This window comes from Medicago sativa, chromosome 6 (assembly GCF_051527215.1).
Source record: "Medicago sativa cultivar Bolivia chromosome 6, Bolivia_mono, whole genome shotgun sequence".
Taxonomy (NCBI): Eukaryota; Viridiplantae; Streptophyta; class Magnoliopsida; order Fabales; family Fabaceae; genus Medicago; species Medicago sativa.
The window spans coordinates 74,284,044-74,311,833 of NC_140754.1; the positions used below are offsets into that span (position 1 = coordinate 74,284,044).

General features: G+C 34.1%; 1 long non-coding RNA gene across 1 annotated transcript; it reads left to right on the forward strand.

Annotated features, from left to right (window-relative positions):
* The first annotated feature begins 269 nt into the window (after positions 1-269).
* On the forward strand, positions 270-3,028 carry LOC146916795 (uncharacterized). The gene is made up of 2 exons (XR_015015282.1): positions 270-636; positions 2,718-3,028. It is a non-coding gene; the product is annotated as an uncharacterized LOC146916795 (long non-coding RNA).
* Positions 3,029-27,790: the final 24,762 nt, after the last annotated feature.

The following is a 27,790-nucleotide window of genomic DNA, read 5'->3' on the forward strand; positions in this document are numbered from 1 at the left end:
TTTGACAAATTTCATTGTTAAGTATATAAAACTGGAAAGTACTAATGAAAAATATTCCACCTACATCAGCACATTGTTCTTCAATTTCATGTTTCTAACTTGAGAACATATTCGTGACTAACATCCACGTTAATTAAAGCAGTTGCAATATCCGTCCCTGTCTTTTTGTAATATCTCCTCCATGAGGTATTTTTTATCCAAGGGCAAAATGGTAAACTTGGGATTCAATATTTTCTTTTAATGGGCCAAGGCTAGATTTTTTTTTCCTCATGTTCCACATCCTTCCTCATCACTCTAGAATATTTCCTCTTCTCCTCCTCTCTTCAAAAATTTCGGTCCTCACCCCACCAACCAAGCCACACCAAAATTCAATAATCCATCATGGAATCATCAAAGACATGTTTTAAGGAAGTGCTATGTAGAGATTTGAGCAAGAATCATACTACAAAACTTCTCTCTCCCTCCAATTTATAGTGAACCGCCCCTCTTCCATACTCTTTCCAAATCTTCATTTTCATTTCAATTCATGGAAATCCACTTGTAAGCTTGACTTTGGAAGTACCCATGAAGGAATAAGCTCAAGGAACTTATGGAAAATGAAATATTTGACCATTTCATTTCTTTTCCTTCCTCTTGGTGAGTTCTATCTTCTACCACTTCTCAAAAATTTATTTTTGGTATTTTTACATTTATTTTCGGATTTTTGAAGAAAGCCACAAATTCAGCATGTTGTTTTTGTTAAATTGATGATTTTAAGCTTCCTAGTAAGGCTTCAATGGATATATGAGACTTAGTTGTTGTTTGAGCCTTATTTTATCCTATTATATGTTTAAAAATCATAGTTTATGTTGATGTAAGGTTGGAACTAAATTCTTTTGAAATTAAGTATTGAATCGGTGTAAATAAATGTTGATTAAGTTTATATTCGACAATAATGCGTGAAATTTGGATTGAAAGTAGAGAGCTTGTTTACGCATGTTATTTTGCTATGAAAAGGATGACTATTGACTTAATTAGAGCCTTGGTATATACTGGTTTATAATGGGAGCTAGAAATTAACTTTGTATTTGTATTCTTGTTGGAGTTATGAGTTTTGAGACCTATTTTATTAAGTGGTGGATGTAGATTATGATTTTGGTACTATTTAGTTAGAATATGATGCCATGATGGTTTAGATAAACAATAATGCTATGGGTTGAATTACTCGAGGTTGAGAAAATTGAAATTTTTTTAAGGATAAGTTTGTTGATCCATTTGTAGATGTATCTTTTGGCAAGTAAATTCGAATTTGGGTTAGATTCAAAGACTTTAAGCTATTTTAATGAAACTTGAGTAGTCTAAAATTACAAAGGTAATGATATTAATGGTTTAGTACAATATGACTTTAGAGTTTGACGAATTTGTTCTTGTGTTTTCGATCTTGAAGCAGCATGTTCGTGCATTTGAATCGGAATAAATATGAGATAGTATGATGATTATTTATGAATTAGATATCCTTATTAGTGTATCCTAAAATCTCTTTTAAGCTAATAAGTATGTTTATGCTAGTATAAATGTTGGAGGAAAATTCTATTGAGACAATTGATGTATAAAAATTATAGAAAAGAATTGAAAGAAAATTTGAAATGCATCCTATGAGTAATATGCTCACAGTGAATTATAGAAAATTGCAGAAAAATGGAAATGAGGAGAAAATGGAAATGAGTAACATGCTCATAGAAAAAGAAAGAAAGAAAGAAAGAAGATATGAGAATATTAAGGCAAAAACTCCGTTTGCTGCAACGAAGAGATAATGCAGCCTATGAGTTGAGTGCTCATAGTATTTTAAAATTTATATCCGTTCGCTGCAACGAAGAGAGAATGCAGCCTATGAGTAACGCACTCATAGTAATTATATTTATATTTCCGTTCGCCACAACGAAGAGATAATGTGGTATATTTCCGTTCGCCACAACGAAGAGATAATGTGGTATATTTCCGTTCGCCACAACGAAGAGATAATGTGGTATATTTCCGTTCGCCACAACGAAGAGATAATGTGGTATATTTCCGTTCGCCACAACGAAGAGATAATGTGGTATATTTCCGTTCGCCAAAACGAAGAGATAATGTGGTATATTTCCGTTCGCCACAACGAAGAGATAATGTGGTATATTCCGTTTGCTACAACGAAGAGATAATGTAGCCTATGACGTACGGGTCATAGTAACGAATATGAAAACTCCGTTTGCTACAACGAAGAGATAATGTAGCCTATGAGGTACAACTCATAGTAACGAGTGAAATGTATAATTAATGATATGAAATGTTAAGTCAAGAAGTATTATGTTAATAATTGAAAGAAAAATATAAAAAAATATACTCAATTATGGAACCAAGGAAAAATTTTAAGGACCCTCCAACATGAATACTAACATAGCATATATATATATATTAACATAAAAGTTATGTTTAGAATGAATTAGCTACGGAGCAATGTTTCATGGGTATTTTATCAATAGTTGGAGATGAGGAATGTTAGTTATGGAACTCCGGCTTAGTTAGCCGAAATTAGTTACTATCGGAAAAGGATCAGAGACATACTCAGATAAATATGCCAAAGTATAAGTTATATCAGAATACGATATATTGGATATATGATTGTAATTGATATAATTGTGGTGATTATGATTATATTTGTTATATGATTTGTTTATTGTTGCTGAAATAAATTTTAGGATTGGTGCCGAGCGGAGCATTGTTTCCTCTGATGCTATAAGGGGAAAAGACTCACTTTATCCTTGCCATTGTTAATGGAATTCATGAGGTTCCATTTTATTATATAGATATTGTCATTAGTTTATATTATTGAAATTGATTAACGGTAATATTGACGCATCTTGATGACATAGGAAATAATTATAGATTAATGTCAAACTTTATATATATGATGTATATGATAGAAAATTTGAATCAGAAGTATTTTCCTGATAGGATGTTTTATTTTGAGTTGTGCAAGTAGTATGAAAATAAAGATGTTATTTGGAGAGTCTGGCTGATAGAACAGATTTTTTTTAAAACAGGATTTACATCTTGGAAATGTTGAAAATACAGAGGAAACTTTGTCGAAATTTCAGTGAATATTTCTTTGAAATGAAATTCAAATTGGAAATTATTATTTATTTATTATAGTTGTCAAGTTTGATTAATAGGTTTGCCGGGCTAGAATGATCTAGTCGTGCGCCGGTCACGATTTTTTTTTGGGTCGTGACACTTTTGCACACCAACACCACCCATATAACATCTTGCATCATATTCACAAACAAACCACCCATATCAAAGAGCATTGGAGCATAGCATACACATTTTTACAGAAGTATTTCTTGATTCTTAATTTTTTTTTTAAAATGTAGCAAAAAGGAAATGCAAATTTTTTTATAGAAAATTATATTGGTCAAAAGATGGTGATTTGAGTACATGGTATTAAGTAAATAACTTTAACTAATCCTGACTAATCAATTTATACTAATAAACTCCGACTATCTTAGCAACTTCAATCGATTCTGTTTCAAAAAAGAAAAAGTTTCAAGTAGAATTTTGAGTCCAATTAACATTAATTTTAGTTTAACTTTGTAGTGGTTATAAATGTACACTTTAAGATGAATAAGTGAGGTGTTAGTGGTTCGAACCCCGGCCCATGTATATATTGTGCAATATCCCTACTATAAATTTTATTCATACTCTAAACAGTTTCTGTGTCTATACTTGAGCCGACTTAAATTTTTGAATGATTTTTCTATGTATACTTAGAATATTATATAAAAAGTTTATGCACAAAAAATATATTAAAAATTAGATTTCTAGGTGTAAAAGTTTTGTTACTTTTCTTTTTGCTACAAAAAAATATTGCTACTTATATCTTGACCTTTTAGTGTTTAAAAATATTCATATTTAATTTATTAGAAAAAGAATCTAATTTTTTGTGAAGGAAAATTTTATAGTGTTTTAAACAGGATTGCAAAATTATTTAAAAATTATTTAAAAGTTTAAGCATAAATTAAATAATAAAAGGATAAAGGAACTAGAGCTATACAATTGTAAATGTTTAGTTTAGTTCCTCTACAACCTTGTTACATATAAGACACTTTGAAGTTTATAAATAATATCATACTACACCTTTTGTTGGATGTGGGACTATTTATTTTTCCTTGCTCTTTAAGAATTACACTATTCAATCCCTCAAAAAAAAAAAAAAAAAGAATTACACTATTCAAACTCTAATTTCAAAGGCAAAATATTAACACTACCAAAAAAAATAATCAAGACTACCAAAAAAAAGGCAAAATATTAAGAAGAAATTGCCATGATTGTGGTGAAGGTAATGTACGTTTGCATCCTTGTGTATATACTTTAGTGACCTTGTCTGCGCAATTTCGTCAATGTTGTCAATGTCACCTCCTGTTGAAGCTGCTGAGCCTCATGCTGCTATTGCTGGTTTTAACTAAGTATTGGATCCTATTGTTATGTTATACAAACTATTATCTTCTTTTTAGTTTGGTTTGATGATATTTTCTTTGCTTCCAATGTTACCCATCTCTGCATTGTTTTCACTTGGTGAACTTTGTAATGATTGAAGTTATGACATTTGAGATTATGAACTTTTTTGGATACATTTTGCAGCAACATATCATTTCAGAATTATGAGCTATTTATTATGATCCACAAGTCATCATTCAACCATATCAAGGTCTTATTCATCAGCAAAGATATTCAAATTTGCAACTAGTTTCTATAATTCAAACTAGTATAAATTGCATTACCTCTTTCAGCATTAACATGGTTGTTAGTTGGTTTAACATTTAGTCATAAGTTTAAACGATTTCCAAGAACATGCTCAAGAATTGTTTTTTATTCTCATTTTCTTGGTTTCTGCTATAAACCGTGTTTTATCCTTGTTTTATGCAATCAGTAGCATCCAACTTTCCTTCAAGTTAGCATTAGATGTTATATCTTTTCTGGTAGCAATATTATTGTTGTTATCATTGTTGTCAAAATTGCAATTAAATCCAGCAACTTTACTTAACTTCAACGACTTAAATCCATAGCAGAATCCTAAAAACAGGAAAAATCCTATCAAAATTGTCCAAAATCGTAAAATCCATTCAAATCGTAGGATTTTAAAGGATTTTGCTCATTTTTTATACGGGTGAATTTTTGACCCCATTCATCAAATGACCTAATTTGTACCCGTGACCCGGTTCTGTAATGGAGGAAATGATGAGATTGATGAAGATGAACATGTTGATATATATAATTGGCGATTTCTTCGTGATTTATGATTGCATATAGGCCTTGCCTTTTAAGTATTTTGTCAGGCATCTAGTCTTTGCCTTGAAACTTAATAGCCACTTACTCACTTGTGAGTATTTTTTCAGGTATCTAGGATTTGCCTTTTAAGTATTTAGTTTTTGTTTAGCATTGCTATTTTTTCATGTATCTGGTTGAATCCTCAATTTTGATTGTGATTTTACGATTTGTGATTTTGTTATCTTATATCCATTCTACCAAAGTCATTGAGTAAAATCCTTCGATTTTGATTGCGATTTTACGATTTGTGATTTTACCTTGAGTCGAACCATGAAAGTAAACATTATTAATTAGATAAAATGTGGTCAAAGACTAGAATTAGTTCCTTACACAACATTGATCTCAATAGACAATAATCAAAACCTTAAAATCTCCAAAGTCTTTCCTCTTGATTCCTTCCTGGGATTGTTGATCTGTTGATGTGAATCAGTTTTGCTGGTAATCCGACCATTTGACTATTTACGGCCTCATAATGTGATTGCTCAGCTGCTAGTTATGGAATATTGAAGTTTCTCGTTCGAACAAAACAATTGATTTTTCATAAATATTGTCTTCGATATGTTATGAGGTTGGGTTTCAATTCTTTAATTGTGGCTACGGTTTTCTATAAATGCTTTTGCGAACCAACGCATTAAAACATGGTTTAGTTAGTAAATTACTTTAGTAGTTCAGTATTTTTAAAAGCAGTATGGTTCAGTTTGGTTCTAAAGAGTTAATTTGAATTTTATACATTATCAATCTATCATACTATTTTTTTGTCAATGTCGGGATTTTTATGCACCCCTTTTCTTGGCTTTTTAAGGTTTAGAGGAATAATTCAGCAAGCATTTATATATCAAGGCATGGATGGCCAGATAAGATTTATTGTCTTGGGATTGTCTATTTATGCAAAATAAGAATTCAATTTAAAATTCCTACCTTGTCACATATACATATCACAATAAAAGATTGAACTCTAATTGATTGACATTGCGAACATGCATTAATTAACGGTGGCGGAGCCACATATAACTCGAAGATGATAGTGTACCAATAAATGCATCTCGAAGATGATAGTGATGAATATTACCATGGGACCTTTTCAACCTCAAATGTATGATGCATCTAGAAGATGATTGCCTTCGATTAATTCATTTTGATTAAATTTCTACTGGTGTCAACATATCTGTATTAGTGTTTGTGTCGTGTTCGATGTTCGTGACGGTGATCACTTATAATATTTGGCTAGCACAGTTTTATCTTCCCCTCTAATTGACACCATTACAACACGATGTGTATTGAAGTTGGGCTTCTAGCACATTGTTTATTGTCTATGTTGCAATTTTCTATAGCACATTGAATTTCATCTTGATAATGACATATATACTGCTATTGTAATTCTTTAACATTGCTTTCTAGTTCAGGCTGAACTACACTGTTGAATCTTCCCCAATTGCCAGAACTCTTTGAGCTTCATGCTACAGCTATTACCCATTTTAACTAATTTTGGATCCAATTGTTATGTTATACAATAACATTTTTATTCTCTTTAGTTTAATTTGATGATATTTGCTTTGTAATTCCACTTTTTCCTCTCTCTGCATTGTTTTAACTTGATGAACTTTGTAATGATTGAGATTATGACTTTTTTATTCACATTTTTGGAGCAACATAACTTTTCTTTCAACCATTCGTTGATATCTGCCTTCCAATAGCATGGTTAAGGTTCTTTTATATTTTCATTTTTTGATATCCTTGTTTTATGCACATATAAGGAATCTAAGTATAGGGAAAATGACAGGGAAATTGATGAATATGCCTTTACAACCCTTAAAATGGCGAGTCAATTAAAAATGGAGATGTGACACTATTCTCCATTGGTATTTCTGCTCGACACTCATCTGTCTCAAAGTTATGTCTCTGCTAGCTGCATTGATTTATAAAAAGCAACTGAGTTTATCCAATTCTTCAAGATAATGAATTATGTGAATGTGGATGCTTATATAATCAGCAAGTTTCCTTAATGGTTTCACCAAAGGTGGACTACTTGCTTCCAGCTATGTATACAAAAAAAATTTCATAATCTCAAAAGTCTATCTTTGTTCTACTATACAAATACTTTGGAATACTTCTCTATTATCATTATCACTCATAATTCAATTGATTATTCGCATTTTTGCAGTCATACGACATATCAAATCGGTTGAACTGAGAGAAGAAGATTTAGCTAGTTTAAACTTAGAATTTGATCCGAAAGTTGGAATGTGACACTACATGGCAATTGATTTTAGTTTCTCCTTTTAAAGCTGCCACATTTTGGAATGTTTACATTATGTAGCAATGAAGACACTAGAGATTGAATAGGTCCAAATGTGTGTTGGTTTCTTTATTAAATTGCAAGTAGTGAGATTCATCTATTTTGTGATTATAGATTTTCATGCCTTGAATTTTTTTTTCTACCAAGTATCCCTTTTTTTTACAAACTCTTGCAAGTATTCCAAGACAAAACTAATTTCAAAATTATATTATGCAGATATTGCAATGTTTAAGATTTGATAACTTACTCGATATGAATCGAAATAAGTATTGATTTGAAGGACATCATCACTACATGTCCTTGGCATTGACGGTGGATATAATTTTCCACACAATTGCAACTCGATATGTGTTGAAGTTGGCCTACCAACACTTTTCTTATTGTTTATGTTGCACAATTGCAACTGAATATGGTAATCTTTATTGGATTAGGTTGCGATTTTCTATAGTGCATTGGAATCATAATAGCTACTCTAATTTCACCTTGAGAATGACATATACTGGAACTGTAAGTCTGTAACATTGTTTTCCAATTCAGGCAGAATAGGTGAGAGGGTCTCATGATTGGTTCCATAATTGACAACAAAAACATGAAAATGAGAAAGAAGAAGGTAATCAACTTAGTACAAAGACTCCTAAATTAAGCAAACATTTTTCTAGTCTATCACTGAAACAGTCTGCATAAATTTTTCACCTCGTGCATATCAAACAACAGATTTTGTTGCACACACAATAAGTAGCACAAATTATTATATCTGTGAAAACAATTCATTCTAAAAACAGAGATGACATGCATACACAATGGATATTCAAATCATATTCTTACAATGACAAAAATTACTCAACTGTTTGAAAAAATCAAAAAAATGAGATTATAGACATAGAAAGACAAGTGATAACAAACATTGAGGTTTGCAAAACCTCACAAGTACTGCTTGAAAGCTCTGTGTTTCATTTCTGCTAACATTTATGAGCTAAGCTCACGGGGACCAATCACTTTGATTTTATCATATTATTTTTAAACATTTTGTAGTTATATGCTAATAATTTGGATAATGTTAGTTTGTCACGGAGACCCAGTCACTTTGATTTTATCGTATTATTTTTAATCATTTTGCAACTATATGCTAATAATTTGGATTACGTGAGTTTGTCCGTACATTCATCATTTACATTTTTAATGACGTTGAATAAGTGATTTGATTTGATGTACCCTATCAATTATTTGCTATTATTTTGAATAAGTGAGTTTGAGTGTAGATTCATCCTTTATGTTTTTAAAGATGTTGAATATATGGTTGTATTTGATATATTATATCAATTTGAAAGAATGAATAAATCGTTTTATTTTTGTATAAAAAAATAAAAAAATTAAGAAAACTATTTTGCATATGAAAAATAAATGGAACAAATTAAGGTAAAAAATCAAAAAGGCCATTAGAAATGGCCGGCATTAACATGAACATGTTAACGCAGGCTAATCCCAACGCTATGCATGTTAGACACTTTAAAGTTTATAAACAAAATTACACTACATCTTCTGCTTGATGTGGGTCTAATTTTAGTGGCTCTTTCTTGTTCAGCAGCATGTATGCCTAACGCAATGCTAAGTGGTATGGTCTTTTTGTGGAAGACAAATGTCAGCTAATAGTTCAATCCTAGTGATCACTTTAAATATTTGGCTAGCACAATTTTATAATTCCCCTCCAATATCTTAAAATCTAACTATTATATCCAACTCGTCCTGCTCCATTATCTCTAAAGGAACTATAAGATTTGGCAACCACAATTGCAACTCCATTATATTCCCTATTTTTGATTCACACAATTGCAACTTCATATGTGTTGAAGTTGGGCTGCTAGAACTTTGCTTATTTTTTATGTTGCACTTTGATAGTTTTGTTATGTAATCTTAATTTGATTATGTTTCAATTTACACAGCACATTGGACTTGATATTTAGATGTGATTGTTAATTAATATTACTGATTGATAGTTCTTTATTGATTGTTTGGCTTTTTGCATTCACAATAGCACGGTAATGTATAAGACATTGCTATTTGCATTCGAAATACTCAATTCATATCAATCAAAAGAGATTGCCTCCATGCTTGAAGAAATCAACCAGCTTATAGTACAAAGACTCCAAAGAAACATGTCAACCTACAAACCTGCTCTCATCCTGAGCGGTTGTGGAAGCTTATGAGTAATGACAAACATGTAAATATTATGTTCTCTAAATGAAATCATCAACAATATCATTTCTACTTTGACGAATTTCATTTTCTAATATACCCACCAACGAGATCCTTATATGAGTTCCTATTAAAAAACTTAGTTGATACATTGTACATGAAATTCATATGGTTTTTATAGTGTATAAAGTCTTGTTCTAAGCAACTCTATTCATTAGTCACATATTGTCGACAAGAAAGTGTAACACTATGGTTACTAAGAAAGACATTGAATAGGTCCACAAAATGTAGTATTCCTATTTGGATTGTAAATGATCAAATTACCATCAAATCATACACAGTACAATGTTAATCATATATAGAACCATTTCTTAATTTCAGCCGCATTTTATATTTTCCATCATAGACGAAAGCAAGAAGGAACTCACTTCATATACACTAATCATCTATTAATTTTGTGTCTCCCCTTCAAAAAATGCATGACAAATGCAAATCTATATTTCTTTAAAAAGAGTGGATTTGTGTCATGGTTTTATGTCAAGTCAACATTGACATTATGCCCATATAGAAAGTGATGCAAATCTATTTTTAGTGGCTCTTTTGTTGCTTAGTGGTATGTATACCTTAACACAAAGTTAAGGCATGCCACATGTCATATCATTCTCTATGTATTCCACAATGACTTCATGATCCTAACATTGCAACAACTATGTAAAAACCATCAAAAAAAAAACCTTGATTAGAAGAAGTAATTATGGACGAAATAGTTTATGAGAACAAAATTTCATCTTTAATTCCTTAAATTAAATGGTTCTCGCTTACCAACCTACACAGACAAAAATTATTCAACTGTTTGACAGACAGGACAAAAAATTATAGACAAAGAAAGCAAGTAAAATCTCAAAGTAATGCTCTAGTCTAGGACAAAAAACTATTGAGCCATGGACGAAAAATATATCAAAGTTTTGTGAATCAACCTTATAAACAATATGAACATTAAAATTGTAAATATTGATTTTGTCCATGTAAAATCTTCAACAATACCAGTTTTACATAGAAGTAATATTGTATAGATTTATTAGTTCAAAGCGATGAAATTCAGCAAGCCAATCGCCACTAAAATTGTAGAGTCTGTGTTAGAGATAAAAAATGCTATGAATATCAATTTTCACCTCCAATTATAGACTAATTTTGAGGCTTTGGTTCGATGAATTACATCATTCGAACATGTATCGTGATCGAACTGCACGGGAGTCCAACAAGAAATGCTTTCGAAAGTTGACAAGAGCTAGCACATGTTGAAATCTGGACGACACACATCAGATAAACATATATCATGTTAAATATTAATGACTAGTTAATATTGGAAATTATTTACTGCATTATTGTTTATTAATATTGGAAGTGGACATAGAAGACTTCTGCTAGATTGACAAATGCAACTAAGGTTGTCCAATTCTGCTAGATTTACGCACTCTAGTAGTGAGATAATGAATTACGTGACTGTGGCTGCTAATAGAATCGATCAATACTATGTATCCAAAAAAGTCACAATCGCAAAAGTATATCTTTGTTCTATACTACTCAAATATTTTGTAGTGTTAGATAGGAAAATAGATTGCTTGTTCAACAAGCAATGTAATAGTGTTGTAACTAACTAGCAGTTAGTTTGTTAGAGAGCTAGTTACATATGTCACTGAATCTAGGTTACAACAGAGTAGAAATATAAACTCTATATAGAGAAGATATCATATAGCTAGATTGGTGAAATAAATATTTCCTTCATTTTCATGCTTCTTTTTAGTTTCTATGCATATTTGCGAGCTTCTCTATTCATCAATGGAGCTTCTTACTAACCTACAATGACAAAAATTACTATTAAACTGTTTGACAAAGAAAGACTAGTCATAACAAATACTGAAGAGTAGAAAAATATTGAGCCATGGACCCGTTTTACTATCGCCTCTATGTCGAAATTAGCAAAGTTAAATTCACTAAGCCCTATCCCGTTTTACCATTACCTCTATGTCGAAATTTAGTAAAGGTAAAAACTAACAATAAAAATACTACACTTGGAAGAAATTATGGACACAAATTTTGTAGTGTAATAACAGCAGTAAAAGCTCTTGCATAAATCATTCAATTTGTATCAAGTTATGCAACTGAAGTACTTTTCACACAATCAGCTGAAGCATCAAACAAACCAACAAGGGTCTGTTTTAATAAACAACTTATTTGCAGCTTATAGTATAAGCGTTTATCATGATAATAACTTAAGTATAACCTTGCCTAAATTATTTTTATAGAAAAAGATAAAATAATGTTAAATTAATGTTCATGTATGGTAGACTTTTAATGGGTGTCCAATGGGTTTATGATTTTAAGGTATGTCTATGAAACATTGGCCTAACTTAAATACATGTACACTAATCCATTATAGTGCAAGGGAAAGACGATTAAAGAAGAAAAAGAATTTCTTATTGCTTCATAGGCATACCTTTAGGTTGCACTTTGGTAATCTTAATTTGATTAGGTTTCAATTTTACACAACACATTCGATATGATATTTATATGTGATTGTTAATTAATATTACTGATTTATAGTTAGATATATTTATTGATTGTTTGGCTTTTTGCATTCAAAATAGTACGGTAATGTATAAGAGATTGCTTTTTGCATGCAAAATACTCAATCCATATCGATCAAAAGAGATTGGCTCTGTGCATGAAGAATCCAATCAGCTTGTTGTACAAAGACTCTAAATAAACACGTCAACCTACAAACCTTCTATCATCTTGAGCAGTTGTGGAAGCCCGAATCTAATGAATAATGACAAACATGTCATATCTACGTTGAAAATGAGAAAGAAGAAGGGAATCAACTTAGTACAAAGACTCCTAAATTAAGCAAACATTTTTCTAGTGCATATCAAACAACAGATTTTTTGTTGCACACACAATAAGTAGCACAAATGATTATCTGTGAGAAAACAATTCATTCTGAAAAATAGAGATGACAGGCATACACAATGGATATTCAAATCAAATCATGTCCTACAATGACAAAAATTACTCAACTGTTTAACAAAATCAAAAAATGAGATTATAGACAAGGAAGTCATAACAAATATTTGAGGTTTGCAAAACCTCACAAGTAATGCTTGAAAGTTCTGTGTTGCATTTCAGCTTACATTTCTGAGCTAAGCTCACGGGGACCAATCACTTTGATTTGATCATATTATTTTTAAACATTTTGCAGTTATATGCTAATAATTTGGATAATGTTAGTTTGTCACGGACACCCAGACACTTTGATTTTAACATATTATTTTTAAACATTTTGCAATTATATGCCAATAATTTGGATTATGTGAGTTTGTTCGTACATTCATCATTTACATTTTTAGTGATGTTGAATAAGTGATTTTATTTGATGTACCCTATAAATTATATGCTATTATTTTGAATAAGTGGGTTTGAGTGTAGATTCATCCTTTATGTTTTTAATGATGTTGAATATATGGTTGTATTTGATATATTATATCAATTTGAATGAATGAATAAATCGTTTTATTTTTGTATAAAAAAAATAAAAAATTAAGAAAACTATTTTTCATATGAAAAGTAAATGGAACAAATTAAGGTAAAAAATCAAAAAGCAAATTAGAAATAACCAACATTAACATGAAGATGTTAACGCAGGCTATTCCCAACAATGCTATGCATGTTAGATAAATTGAAGTTTATAAACAAAATTACACTACATCTTCTAGTCGATGTCGGTCTAATTTTAGTGGATCTTTCTTGCTGAGTAGTATGTATGCCTAACACAATGCTAAGTGGTATGGTCTTTTTGGCTACGAAAATTTTATCTTTCCCCTCTAATATGTTAAAACCTATCTATTATATCCAACTACTCCATTATCTCTAAAGGAACTATAAGATTTGGCAACCACAATTGCAACTCCATATGTATTGAAGTTGGGCTACTAGAAATTTGCTTATTGTTTATGTTGAACTTTGATAGTTTTGTCATGTAAACTTAATTTGATTAGGTTTCAATTTTACACAGCACATTGGATATGATATTTATTAATGAATATTACTGATTGATAGTTAGATATACCACATTACAGTATTATTGATTGATAGTGTAAATAGTTCTTCTTTATTGATTGTTTGGCTTTTTGCATTCAAAATACTCAATCCATATCGATCAAAAGAGATTGGCTCTATGCATGAAGAATCCAACCAGCTTATAGTACAAAGAGTCCAAAGAAACACGGCAACCTACAAACCTTCTATCATCTTGAGCAGTTGTGGAAGCTTATGAGTGACAAACGTGTAAATATTATGTGAGTTCCTATTAAAGAACTTAGTTGATACATTGTACATGAAATTCATATGGTTTTTATAGTGTATGAAGTCTTGTTCTAAGCAACTCTATTCATTAGTCACATATTGTCGATAAGAAAGTGTAACACTATGGTTACTAAGAAAGACATTGAATAGGTCCACAAAATGTAGTATTCCTATTTGGATTGTAAATGATCAAATTACCAGCAAATCATACACAGTACAACGTTAATCATATATAGAACCATTTCTTAATTTCAGCCGCATTTTATATTTTCCATCATAGACGAAAGCAAGAAGGAACTCACTTCATATACACTAATCATCTATTAATTTTGTGTCTCGAGTTGTGCTATATGACACGAAGCTTTTTGTCGTGCGAGCCACACGAATGCACGCTTGACTTGCAAATTCTTTGTTTATGGATTTGTTTTATTTATTTTAATATTGGTAATAATAGCAGATAATTCTTATTTCTAGTGCCACCGCCAAATCACCTCTATATTTGCCGTCATCCTTGACACCGCCATTGCCATGGCTTATAAAGAAAGAAATACTAGAAATAATAATATACAATAATCATGAGAGATCAGAGCAATGAAGCACAAAACAGATGAGAGGTAGGTAGTGGCAAGGGAGAAGAGCTTAAAAAGAAAAGAAGCAGGTAGATATGATCACAAAACAATCTAAATATTCATGTTTTCACATTAAACAATATATGTTTCAAATAGACGAGGATTGTGCATTACGAGCAAAAGAAATGTTAAAAGCAGGTCTCAAAATCGATTACAAATTGAAAAGGGATGTGAAGATGAAAACACAACATAAAAATGAAGAGAAACGTGTTTGACAGGGTCAATTAAGTATAAGATAGAGCACTCGTGTGATTAGCACGAAGAAGCTATCGTGCTATTTAGCATTTTTCTTTGTGTCTCCCCTTCAAAAAATGCATGACAAATGCAAATCTATATTTCTTTAAAAAGAGTGGATTTGTGTCATGGTTTTATGTCAAGTCAACATTGACATTATGCCCATATAGAAAGTGATGGAGTAGATTATCAATTTGCCCCCGAAATTGTAGGGGTTGGACATTTGAACCCATAAAATTTGTGAATAGGTAAAAAATAACTCGTTTAATTTTAATGACGTTGGCAATTTTGCCCCTCTGATAATTAGTAATTTATGCTTAATTTTCTAAAATAATTCCCTAAGTTTTGTTTTATATCCTCAATTGAAAGGATATCCAAATTTTACAGTCCAAATTGTTCATATGGACTTTTCTTAATCCCACTTCAGAATGCACATATAGTTTTAGTCCGCTTCAATATACAAATGATTTGTATCTAATGTTTTCAAATTTTTTCCTTAATTATATCACTTTCTACCAAATTAGTCTATATATTATATAACTTACTATTAAGCTAAACCCTAAAATTGTTAACATTAGATTTTAGTCTCTGCACCTAATTAGTCGGCTTAATTATTTGAATAATTTGACTCAGGTGTGTATAAAATGTTATAAAAGGTTTCTAGATAAAAACAAATTAAAAATAAGATTTTAAGGTCTAAATTTTTGTTTTTTGTTATTAAATTTGTGTTACTTATATCTTTTTTAAATTTGTGTTACTTATATCTTCAACCTTTTTGTTGGAACAAAATGTGTTTAACAATAAACCTTAAAGAGTTTTGATGATAACAAGGTATTAAAAATTGTAAATTGGACTAGCTAATTTTTGCTCAAGTGTACAGGACCATAATTATAAAGTTACATCATCATTGGTTCTGAATGAGCAAATAAAGAGCTATGGAAACAACAAAAATTTGAAGCTTGGACGCTCCTGAAGGCAACTTGCTCCTGAAGAAAAAGCGCTCCTGAAGACAAGCTGCTCCTGAAGAAAAAGCGCTCCTGAAGACAAGCTGCTCCTGAAGAAATAGCGCTCCTGAAGTAAGCTGCTCCTGAAGAATAGTGCTCCTGAAGACAAGAGGTCCAGAAGCTGTATCATCAGAAGCTGCAGAAGTCATCTCATCAGAAGCTGCATCATCAGAAGCTGCCTCATCAGAAGTCATTTCACCAGAAGCTGAATATCAACTGGATTTGCAAAGAATCAAGAATTGAAGAATTATCAATGCAAAAGCTGTCTATTGGATTCGAAAACACAAACAAAGGATTAGTGGAGTTTGCAACGGTCATTTCAAAGGTGTTTGAAGGCGTGTGTTTGCAATTTGGACGAAAGCGTTGACATTGTACTTTGTACGAATTGTACAACCACGTTCTCCACTACTCTGTTTTGTGTCCGAGCTACAGGACAAGAAAACAGCTCCAGAATACGGTTTCGCCTGCATAGATGTTCCTTTGGATAAGGAATGGATTTCAAATTTGTTCTTCATAGGACAACAACCAAATCAGGCAAAAGATCATTGGTGAAAGATCAAGCTTCAACAACGACTCTTTGGTGTGCTGGCAATTTCACAACGTCTCTTTCACACCTCTATATAAAGGAGTGAAGACCTAGAGAATTGGTAATGCAAGAACGCTGAACGAAAGACTCACAAGATTTTCACAAGTACCAAACCTCTGCTGAAATTGTTCTGCATTCACTTAGAATTTCTGTGTCTCAAAGTCATATCTTAGAAATTCTTAAGTCCATTGAGTTTGTATCTGATTTGTATTGTGAGCACCTCTGATTGTATATCAAGTGTTCAACCTTAAACAATTTTCTGTGTAATTTTGTTTAGTTAGGAAGTCTCTTGCAGTTGTGCTTGAGCAGGAAGTCTCTTGATTGTGTTCTTGAGCAAAGGAAGTCTCTTGCTTGTGTGCTTGAGCATTGGAAGTCTCTTGCTTGTGTGCTTGAGCATTTGTAATCAGATATTACTCATAGTGAAATCTCCTTGGAAGTGCAAGGGGGACTGGACTACTTCCGGATTGTGGAAGGAACCAGTATAATTGCTTTGTGTCGTTCTTCTTCTCTCTCTCTGTTTTATTCCGCTGCATTTAGATTCTGATCATCTCTTCAGAAGCTGTCTCACTTAGCTTCTGATCAGTGTATTCAGTTGTTTAGAGAATTGAAGAATTTTTCAAAACACAATTCAACCCCCCCTTCTTGTGTTTTTCTCACCTTCAATTGGTATCTAGAGCCTTGGTCTGTTGTGTAACACTTAACCGTGCAACAGTCAAAGATCTGAGAAAAACATGACTACTCCTCCTCCTAATGGTTCTGGTTCTAGTGATACTAGCTATAAAAATGTCTCACATGATTATAGTGATAGTAAGAAAACCAGTGTTGGAAAAGTTCCAAAGTTCAATGGAGATGCTGAAGAGTTCTCTTGGTGGAAGACCAACTTTTACAGTTACATCATGAGCCTTGATGAAGAATTATGGGATATTCTGGAAGATGGTGTTGGTGATTTAGTCCTTGATGAAGAAGGAGCTGCTGTGGATAGAAAGAAACATACTCCAGAACTGAGGAAACTTTACAAGAAGCATCATATTATCAGAGGAGCTCTTGTCACTGCCATACCCAAAGCAGAGTACATGAAGATGAGTGACAAATCCACTGCTAAAGCTATGTTTGCTTCTCTCTGTTCAAATTATGAAGGGAGCAAGAAGGTCAAAGAAGCAAAGGCTCTCCTGCTTGTACATCAGTATGAGTTATTCAAGATGAAGGATGATGAAACTATTGAGGAGATGTACTCAAGGTTTCAAACCTTAGTTTCTGGGCTACAGATTCTAAAGAAGAGCTATGTTGCTTCTGATCATGTAAGCAAGATTCTCAGAAGCTTACCTGCCAGATGGAGACCGAAGGTGACTGCCATTGAGGAAGCTAAAGATTTAAACACTTTAAGTGTCGAAGATCTTGTTAGTTCTCTCAAAGTTCATGAGTTAAGTCTTAATGAACATGAGTCTACTAAGAAGAGTAAATCAATAGCTCTTCCATCCAAAGGCAAGTCATCAAAAGCTCTCAGAGTGGTTGAATCTGAAGAGGAAGAACAGTCAAGTTCAGATTCTGAACCAGATGCTGCTGAAATGGCCATGCTCTCAAACAGACTTCAATATCTGGCCAAGAAGAATAGAAAGTTTCTCGCCAAAAGGGGTAACTCCAGAAGCTCAAGGAAAGAAGATCAGAAGGGATGCTTCAACTGTAAGAAGCCTGGACACTTCATTGCTGAATGCCCTGATCTTCAAAGAGAAAAGTTAAAGGACAAATCAAAGAGGTCTACATTCAAACCAAGCAAATTCAAGAAGCAGATTAAGCAGAGTTTAATGGCAACCTGGGATGATTTGGGTAGTGAATCTGGATCTGATAAAGAGGAAGCTGATGAAGATGCAAAGGTAGCTGTTGGGTTGGTAGCAACAGCAACTTCAGAAGCTGGATCAGATTCAGACTCAGAAGATGAAAATGAGGTATATTCCAAAATTCCCAGAGATGAACTTGTTGAGTCACTTAAAGAACTTCTTACACATTTTGAAGTAAGAACCAATGAGTTGAAGGATTTAAAAGAAAAATATGCTGATTTGGTACAACAGCAAAAATCAACTCTATTGGATCTGAAAGCTTCTGAACAAGGACTTAGGGGTTTTGACTTCATGTGTAAAACATATGAAGACCAGCTCAGGTTCTTATGTCAGAAGCTACAAGAAAAGTGTAATGAAAAACCTTTAAGTAATCATGAAATTGCTCTTGAAGACTTCATTATATCTGGCATTGACAGAAGCAGAGTGGCTTCTATGATTTATAGCATTTACAAGAACAATGGCAGAGGAATTGGTTTCCCAGAAGTGAAACTGGATAAAACCAATCTAAAGTCTTGTTGTGAATGCATCAAGGAGGGTCTGAAAACATTCTTTGTACCAGAAGGGGCTGAGTTGGAAACTGTTGTTCAATCAAAACCTGAAGCTTCTAGTTCTAAAGCTAAGATTACTTCAAAGCCAAAGAACTCTAAGTCAAAGGCTATGATCAAATCTGATTCCAAAACTTCAAAGGTTAGGATCCTGAAAAGATCAGAACCTATTCCTCAGAGTCTGGTGAAACCAAAATCTGGGGTTCTGAAGTCTAAGTTTCAGAAGAAGACAGTTACTGCTTCTGAAGTACCAAAATCTAAGGTGATGGTTAATCAGAAGCAACCCAACTCACAGCAGAAGGTACAAGAAGTGAAGAGTAAAGCCTTAAGTACTAACCTTCCAGGACCCATAGAACAATGGGTACCTAAATCTAAAAATGTCAATGATGCAGGTATGTCTAAGAGCAGTGCCAAAGCAAAGATCATGGTACCTAGACAGCGGTTGCTCAAGACACATGACAGGAGACAAGTCCATGTTCCTCAGCCTAACAATGAAAGAGGGAGGAAATGTGAAATTTGGAGGCAACCAGTCAGGCAAGATCATAGGTACAGGAACTATTGGTAATTCCTCTACCTCAATTAATAATGTATGGTTGGTAGATGGTCTTGAACATAACCTTTTGAGCATTAGTCAATTTTGTGATAATGGTTATGATGTGCTTTTTGAAAAACCCAACTGTACAGTAATCAACAAGGAAGACAAATCCATTGTGTTCAAAGGGAAGAGAGTTGACAATGTCTATAAAATCAATTTTTCTGAACTGGCTGATCAGAAGGTGATTTGCCTACTATCAGTGAATGATAAGAAATGGATGTGGCACAGAAGGTTGGGACATGCTAACTGGAGGTTAATCTCTAAGCTTAGTAAGTTACAACTTGTGAAAGGGCTACCTGACATTGACTATCATTCAGATGCACTCTGTGGTGCATGTCAGAGAGGGAAAATTGTGAAATCATCTTTTAAAACCAAAGACATTGTTTCAACCTCAAGACCCTTAGAACTACTTCATATTGATTTATTTTGACCAGTGAGTACTGCATCCTTATATGGAAGTAGATATGGATTAGTCATTGTTGATGATTACAGCAGATGGACTTGGGTGAAATTCATAAAGAGTAAAGATGTTGCGTGTGATGTATTCAGCAGCTTCTGCACTCAAATTCAATCTGAAAAGGAATCAAAAATTTTGAAAGTCAGAAGTGATCATGATGGAGAATTTGAAAATGAGCCATTTGAAGCTTTTTGTGAAAAACATGGAATTTTCCATGAATTCTCTTCTCCTAGAACACCACAACAAAATGGGGTTGTAGAGAGAAAGAATAGAACTTTACAAGAAATGGCCAGAACCATGATTCATGAAAACAATTTACCAAAACATTTTTGGGCAGAAGCAGTGAATACAGCATGCTATGTTCAAAACAGGATCTATATTAGACCTATTTTGGAGAAGACAGCATATGAACTCTTTAAAGGAAGAAAACCCAATATCTCTTACTTTCATCAATTTGGATGTACTTGTTACATTCTGAACAACAAGCTCTACCTAAAGAAATTTGATGCCAAGGCCCAAAGAGGAATCTTTTTAGGTTACTCTGAAAGGTCAAAGGCATACAGAGTGTATAATTCAGAAACACTCTGTGTTGAAGAATCTATGCACGTTAAATTTGATGACAAGGAGCTTGAAGATAAAACTTCAAAGCAAGGTGAAAGTTTTGCAGAGATACAGGTTCCTGAAGCTACTCCAGAACCTGATCAGATAGCTGAGTCTGAAGATAGTCCAGAAGCTGAACCCACATCAGAAGCGCAAGATGAAACTGCTTCTGATGAAGCACAAGATGGCTCACATCAAGAAGATCCTCCCAGAAACACATTCAAACACAAGTCTTCACATCCTGAAGAGCTAATCATTGGAAACAAAGATAGTCCAAGAAGAACAAGATCACATTTCAGACAAGAAGAGTCAATGATTGGACTAATCTCAATGATTGAACCTACAACAGTTGATGAAGCACTTTCAGATGATGGATGGATCCTAGCTATGCAAGAAGAGTTGAATCAATTTCAAAGAAATGATGTGTGGGATCTGGTACCCAAACCTCAGCACAAGAACATTATTGGAACAAAATGGGTATTCAGAAACAAGCTGAATGAGCAAGGTGAAGTAACAAGAAACAAAGCCAGACTTGTTGCACAAGGGTATAGTCAACAAGAAGGCATTGATTACACTGAAACGTTTGCTCCAGTTGCAAGATTGGAAGCAATCAGGTTACTTCTTTCCTATGCAGTTAATCATGGCATAATATTATATCAGATGGATGTCAAGAGTGCATTTCTCAATGGTGTCATAGAAGAAGAAGTGTATGTTAAGCAACCTCCTGGATTTGAGGATATTAAATATCCTGACCATGTTTTTAAACTGAAGAAATCACTATATGGCTTGAAACAAGCTCCCAGAGCTTGGTATGATAGACTAAGTAATTTCTTAATCAAAAATGATTTTAAGAGAGGACAGGTTGACACTACACTCTTCAGAAGGACCCTTGGGAAAGATATTCTTGTTGTGCAAATATATGTTGATGATATAATATTTGGTTCTACTAATGCATCTCTTTGCAAGGAATTTTCTGAGTTAATGCAGGATGAATTTGAAATGAGCATGATGGGAGAGCTGAAGTTCTTCCTGGGTATTCAAATCAATCAATGCAAAGATGGAGTCTATGTTCATCAATCAAAGTACACAAAGGAGCTTCTGAAGAAGTTCAAACTTGAAGATTGTAAAGTGATGAACACTCCAATGCATCCTACGTGCAACCTGAGCAAAGAAGATGAAGGAACTAAAGTGGATCAGAAGCTGTATAGAGGTATGATTGGTTCTTTGTTATACCTCACTGCATCTAGGCCAGATATTTTATTCAGTGTATGCTTGTGTGCAAGATTCCAATCAGATCCTAGAGAATCTCATATGACTGCTGTCAAGAGAATCTTCAGGTATTTGAAGGGAACAACTAATCTTGGACTCCTTTATAGGAAATCCTTAGATTATAAGCTAATTGGATTCTGTGATGCTGATTATGCTGGTGATAGGATTGAAAGAAAGTCAACCAGTGGCAATTGTCAATTTCTGGGTGATAATCTTATATCCTGGGCTAGCAAAAGACAAACAACTATTGCTATGTCTACAGCAGAAGCAGAATACATTTCAGCTGCAAGTTGTTGTACACAACTACTTTGGATGAAACATCAGTTGGAAGATTATCAGATAACTGCTAACAGTATTCCCATTTATTGTGATAATACTGCTGCTATTTGTTTGTCTAAAAATCCAATTTTGCATTCAAGAGCAAAGCACATTGAAATCAAACATCATTTTATCAGAGATTATGTTCAAAAAGGAATTTTAGATATACAATTCATTGATACTGAAAATCAATGGGCTGATATATTTACTAAGCCTTTAACTGTTGAAAGATTTGATTTTATAAAGAAAAATTTGAACATGCACTTTGTATCTGATTAAATGCTTGCTTGCTCCTGAATAGGATTTTAGGTTCTGAAGTTAGTTCAGAAGCGGTAGTCCATCAGAAGCTCTTTATTGAGGTTCTGAGGAAAACTCGCTTCTGATGATGACGTCAGCATCTGAAGTCCAGAAGCTGGATTTGTTGCTTCTGAATAGTTGAATTAGTGGAAACGTTGGAAGTTACCTTTTAAAAAGTAACTTCTGGCCCACTAACTTGGTAGTTACTCTGTGAACTTCTTACGTGGCCTGTATGTGTTGGTGTATAACTAAAAAGGGCAATGATGATTTAAAGCTTTGAAAGTACTTTTCACGCGCCCCCAATTTTGTCATTAATGTTATGTTTGTTTGTCTCTTTTGAATTGCAATCGTTTTACTTTTAACACTTTGTCAATTCACACACTACTCACTCACAACAAACACATTTGCTCTCAAACCTTTTGCGAAGTAAGCGCATTCTCTCAAACTTAGAACCCTAAAATCTTCATCTTCTTCATATCCTCGTCAATCATCAAATGGCATCATCAAGCTCGCAACGAAAAGATTCAGTATCTACTTCAAGAATGGTCCCTGAATATGACTACAGAGGAAGAAGCATGAAATTGGAAGAATGGGATTTGCAGGTTCAGATAGAGAATCCAGTGGACTTTGATTCTCTGAATTTTCATAGGTGTTCAATCAGAAGCTACTATGAAGAGCAAGGACTCATGGATTATTTCAGAATGTTGAATGGACCAACATATGAAGCTCTGGTTAGACACTTCTGGGTAAGAGCAAAATTTTACAACAAAGCGGCATCCTTAGCTGAGGAAAGTCAGATGGTACTAATGTATCCTGAATTAGAAGGGAAAACAAGAGAAGAAATGGGTCTTGCGCCATTTGTTGAAGATGAAATCAGGTCCAGCATCTGTGGTATTCCAATAAGAATTGCACAATGGCACATAGAGTATGTTCTCAAGGCTGCAGCCTCTGGATACTACTCTGGAATTGATCTTTCAGATGCTGCTGAAAAACGCATTTGGAAAAAGCAAGCCAACTTGGTGATATACAATTCTGAGAAGGAGAAGAAATATGCTGAATTGAGCATGGAAACTAAGATGCTTCTGAAGATTCAGAATGAGAACCTGTTTCCAAGTGGTGACTGTGTGAAACCAAATCTAGCTCAGAAGGTCCTTCTCCAGCACTTCATCAAGAAGGAAAAGGTGAATGTGCCCAAATACATGTTCAAGTACTTGGTAGAGTGTTTGAAACAGAGTCAGCTACTGGATAAACCCTGGGTTCCTTATGGAAGACTCCTCTCAGAGATATTCTATCAAGGAGGTATCTTGGGCAGTCTCAGTCAATCTCAAGGCTTCACAGATCAGCTACTTGACACAAAAACTGGAAAATTCATTAATGCTCATACTCTCTTGAATATGAAGCTAATCAGTGAAGTCACCAAACTTCAAACTGATTTAAGTGAATCACTTGTTATGTCTGATCTTATGAAGGACTTTCCACCCATCTGCAAGAAGGATCCCATTGAAGTGCAGTTGTACTATATCAAGGAACATTTTGAGGCAACCAATGAGAGAATCAGATTGGAAGATATTCCAGAGGAAATGTATGGTGGTGCTCTGCCACGAGCCAGAGGCAGAAAGTCAAAAAGGAAGATGACTGCAGAGGAATATCTAGAGGTTGAACAACCTGCTAAAAAGGCAAAAGTTGCTTCTGACAAGCTCAAAATTGGTAGTTCATCAGTTCCTTCCATTGAAGAAGCCATTGAAGACATGGATTCCAGGATGATCATGGGTGTTGGCATTTCTCTTGATCAGCCTGCTATACCAAAGAGGAAGAGGAAGCCAGCCTTGAGGAGAACCAAGGATTTTCCTCATGTCACCTTAACAGCTCTAGCTGCTTCTGATTTGGAGTTAAAGGAGTTACAAGAGAAGAAGGCAGCAGCTGAAAAAGTCTTGGAAATTGCTGCTGAGCTACAAGAATCTGTAGTATCAGAAGCCAAGCAACTGTTGCAGATGTCCAGTGAGCCTACTAAGGAGGATTCTGATCCTGAACCAGAAAAGGTAATTAATATATCATCAGATTCCGCATCCAAATCATTATCAGATTCTGATGATTCTGATGATGATATACCCTTAGCTCAACTGTTTCGTAAACCAGTAAAAAGCCAATCAACATCAACCAAAACCAACGATAAGCCCTCTCAATCAACCACTTATGAACCAGTTGGTCACATAATTAATGAAAAGTTGGCTGAATTGGCTGAGCAGAGAGAAAGAGTCATTGATACTATTTTTCGCCTTCACCCTCAACCTCTTAACATACAACCTCTCAACATGATTCCTCCAGAAAATGTTGAATCTACCTCAGAAAAAGCCTCTGAAACAACTTCAGAAGCAACTGCTTCTGAAAATGTTGTTTCAGAAAACCCCCATCAACAAACACCTGAACCACAAAAACCCACAACACCCCCACAATCACCAATAGCTACCATTGACCCCCAACTCAACACTCAAACAACAACTTCACCACAACAACCACCAACTGAAACTGAATTTCAACCTTTACCTGAACACTCCCCAGAACCAACTCCCATGGATGTTGACATCTCTCTAGTCAATGTTCAAGCCTCAACCTCCACCACACACATTGATTCTGACCAGCCCTCATCTTCTAACACACAAACACTCCTTACCATTCCAGTTCCTAACCCTATTCAAGATTTAGAAATCAGTGATTTTGATCTTGAAACCCTTGATCATCCCCCACAAACATCTTGGAATCTGGATATATTAATTCTGAGCTTCTCACAATCTTGAGTCAGATGCACAATCTGGTGGATCAAAGAAGGACAATTGATCTCACAGGTGCATATGAAGACTCCTGGGCATCTCTTCAGAACCGGGCAGCTGGGTTTATTGAAGAAATCAAGGCCAAATGCATCAGAGTCAAGCAAGCTTCAGTCAGAAGGCTAATGGAGCAAGTGAATCAGAGTCTGAGAGTAAGAAGCTCTACACTGCTCCTGGCAAACCAGCCTTTCTTCTTTGAAACGGATTACTTGACCAGAGAAGCAAGGCTGTGTAAGCTTCTGAAGAAACAGATGGCACAGCAGCAGCAAGAAGCTAGAGAAAGGGAACAAGCTCTTCTTCAGAGGCAACAACAACTTGAAGAACTGTTGAAGAAGAAGATTGAAGAAATGGAAGAAATGAAGAAACAACATCAAACCAACCCTTAGTTGCACACCCTTGTGTTTTACTTTTTGTTTGTTGTGTGTTTTATTTTCTTAGTCCTTGCTTCTGAAATCATCTTGTCTTATTTCTTTTGCTTCTGAATGCTTACTGATTCTGACTGTTTAGCTGCTTCTGACAATTGAATATACATGATTTTTGCTCTGATTTATTTAGTTCATTGCTTAGTATACTCTCTCACGTTTGAGTTTTTCTCATATCTTTTTGTCTTTTGTGTTTAGATTTATTTTAATTTTTTTTGATAATGACAAAAGGGGGAGTATATGTGACAAGTATTTAAAGGCTCTGAGCCCCATTAATGGCATTTGAAATTTTTGAAAAACTTCTATCTTCTTACCTTATTGGTATAAGCTATGAATGAACGAAGGAGTATCAAAATTCAAGTAAAGTTAATTGAACCATTCTTCTTATCTATAAGTTAATTCTTTCAATGATTCAATTTTGCTTTTAAGCTCTGATAATATTATTGCGCGAAAAATGAATTTAATTAACCTGGATAGAACTTAGGGGGAGCTTACAAACCTCACCTTAAAGACTATCAGACTCAGGGGGAGTTTGAGCTTACAAACCTCAGATTCTGAGCTTACAAACCTCAGAACCCCAAAGTCAACTTGTTAATTAGATTAACAACAATTGATCAATTTTAAATACTTTTGTTTGTCATCATCAAAAAGGGGGAGATTGTTGGAACAAAATGTGTTTAACAATAAACCTTAAAGAGTTTTGATGATAACAAGGTATTAAAAATTGTAAATTGGACTAGCTAATTTTTGCTCAAGTGTACAGGACCATAATTATAAAGTTACATCATCATTGGTTCTGAATGAGCAAATAAAGAGCTATGGAAACAACAAAAATTTGAAGCTTGGACGCTCCTGAAGGCAACTTGCTCCTGAAGAAAAAGCGCTCCTGAAGACAAGCTGCTCCTGAAGAAAAAGCGCTCCTGAAGACAAGCTGCTCCTGAAGAAATAGCGCTCCTGAAGTAAGCTGCTCCTGAAGAATAGTGCTCCTGAAGACAAGAGGTCCAGAAGCTGTATCATCAGAAGCTGCAGAAGTCATCTCATCAGAAGCTGCATCATCAGAAGCTGCCTCATCAGAAGTCATTTCACCAGAAGCTGAATATCAACTGGATTTGCAAAGAATCAAGAATTGAAGAATTATCAATGCAAAAGCTGTCTATTGGATTCGAAAACACAAACAAAGGATTAGTGGAGTTTGCAACGGTCATTTCAAAGGTGTTTGAAGGCGTGTGTTTGCAATTTGGACGAAAGCGTTGACATTGTACTTTGTACGAATTGTACAACCACGTTCTCCACTACTCTGTTTTGTGTCCGAGCTACAGGACAAGAAAACAGCTCCAGAATACGGTTTCGCCTGCATAGATGTTCCTTTGGATAAGGAATGGATTTCAAATTTGTTCTTCATAGGACAACAACCAAATCAGGCAAAAGATCATTGGTGAAAGATCAAGCTTCAACAACGACTCTTTGGTGTGCTGGCAATTTCACAACGTCTCTTTCACACCTCTATATAAAGGAGTGAAGACCTAGAGAATTGGTAATGCAAGAACGCTGAACGAAAGACTCACAAGATTTTCACAAGTACCAAACCTCTGCTGAAATTGTTCTGCATTCACTTAGAATTTCTGTGTCTCAAAGTCATATCTTAGAAATTCTTAAGTCCATTGAGTCTGTATCTGATTTGTATTGTGAGCACCTCTGATTGTATATCAAGTGTTCAACCTTAAACAATTTTCTGTGTAATTTTGTTTAGTTAGGAAGTCTCTTGCAGTTGTGCTTGAGCAGGAAGTCTCTTGATTGTGTTCTTGAGCAAAGGAAGTCTCTTGCTTGTGTGCTTGAGCATTGGAAGTCTCTTGCTTGTGTGCTTGAGCATTTGTAATCAGATATTACTCATAGTGAAATCTCCTTGGAAGTGCAAGGGGGACTGGACTACTTCCGGATTGTGGAAGGAACCAGTATAATTGCTTTGTGTCGTTCTTC